Source organism: Microcebus murinus, chromosome 4, assembly GCF_040939455.1.
Source record: "Microcebus murinus isolate Inina chromosome 4, M.murinus_Inina_mat1.0, whole genome shotgun sequence".
Lineage (NCBI taxonomy): Eukaryota > Metazoa > Chordata > Mammalia > Primates > Cheirogaleidae > Microcebus > Microcebus murinus.
The window spans coordinates 12,368,755-12,370,581 of record NC_134107.1 but is presented as its reverse complement, the minus strand read 5'-3'; positions in this window follow the sequence as shown (position 1 = coordinate 12,370,581).

The following is a 1,827-nucleotide window of genomic DNA, read 5'->3' as shown; positions in this document are numbered from 1 at the left end:
GGCCACGGGCCTGACCTGAGGCCCAGCCTGCCTGGGCCTTATGTAAAGGGGCCAGGGAGGGGCCCTGGGAGGTGGAGGGACAGGTCAGGGGTTAGGACCGAACATGCCGTGTGTGCCCTGTGTCAGAGGGCTCCAGTTACACCCCACAGGAGGGTTCCGGTATCCCCACAACTGCAGGGCTCCTCTCCCCCAGGCCCTGTCTCCAGGTCTCCATCTCTCACCCGGAGAACCGCCTCACAGCCACCACCCCGATCTGCAGGCACAGTCGTCCTGCCTGCCCGTCCCCATCGGCTGGACCCCAGCAGTGAGCGCAGCACTGTCACCTTCCCTCTCTTCCAGGAGCCCGATTCTGGCCTTGGCACATGGAACACAGTTCTTGACACTGGGGTCCAAGTGGCAGCTGGAGCTTATGTGCTCAGAGGTCAGAATATCGGGGCCCCAGTGAGTACACTGCTCGACCCTCCCCTACTCCACAAGAAGTCAGGAGCTCAGCTACACAGGTGACACTTGGGAAAAGTCCTTTAAAAATGCCCCAAATTAGGCCGGGCGCTGTGGCTCACGCCTGTAATCCTAGCTCTTGGGAGGCCGAGGCGGGCGGATTGCTCAAGGTCAGGAGTTCAAAACCAGCCTGAGCAAGAGCGAGACCCCGTCTCTACTATAAATAGAAAGAAATTAATTGGCCAACTGATATATATATAAAAAAAAAAAATTAGCCGGGCATGGTGGCGCATGCCTGTAGTCCCAGCTACTCGGGAGGCTGAGGCAGAAGGATCACTCAAGCCCAGGAGTTTGAGGTTGCTGTGAGCTAGGCTGACGCCACGGCACTCACTCTAGCCTGGACAACAAAGCGAGACTCTGTCTCAAAAAAAAAAAAAAATGCCCCAAATAGAGGAGGCCCCACTCTCCCTGTCCCTCGGGCACCCTCAGCCTCAGAGTCAGAGTGTTTGAGGGTTGGGGCCCCAAGATCACCCAGACCCATGGTGTCCCAACCCCCTCATCAAACACAGCCCAATGCAGAGAACAACTAAGGGTGTGAGCAAGAGGGTGGGTCCAGCCACCCACCCCATCCTTGCCTCCTCCACCCCAGGCCAGGCTCCAGGAAGAGACAAGCCACTCCCCTCACTGACAACGCTGAGCCCAGCAGGACCTGGCCCAGGGGCTCCCAACGGACAAGGGCAAAATGCAAGCTCAGGACAGCAGAGACAGTCTCCAGTCTGCCACTTGGGGAGCAGGGACCCCCACCCCAATCTCCATGCAGAAGCTGCCAAGGGCTGCCCCTGGGCTCCCTCAGCCTTTGCCCTGCAGATGCCGTCCTAATGTGCGGCTGCGTCCCATCCCCCGTCCCATCCCCCGTCAGCCCCCAACCCACTCTTATCTCAGGTGAGAAATGCCCGGATCCCAGAGGGGGCTGGAGTGGCTTATATAAGCTGCAGATGGCTGGGTCACAGGGGCACCCCCTGCAGGAGGACCTGAAAGAGGCTCTGTGCTCTGGGGAAGCTCCCTGGGGGGTCAGGTTTGTGCTAAGTAGAGGTTTAGGTTTCAGCTGGAGCATCACCTCAGGGTGCAAGAGTGTGCAGGAAAGCCAGGGGGTGAGCAGAACCTTGTGAGCTTCAGCTGTGGCCCTGTTCCTGCAGCTGCGGCCCCTGGCCCCGGGGCCCATCCTTCCTGATCTGCCAGGGCCAGAAATGTCCCCACCCACTTTGCACTCCAGCAGCAGGTGCAAGCCTCTGGGGCCATGTGGAAGGGGATGGAGGATGGAGAGGTGGGAGGGCAGGGGTGGGCTGAGGTCACCAGCTGTCCCCATAAGTCAAGCAGCAGGTTGGGGAG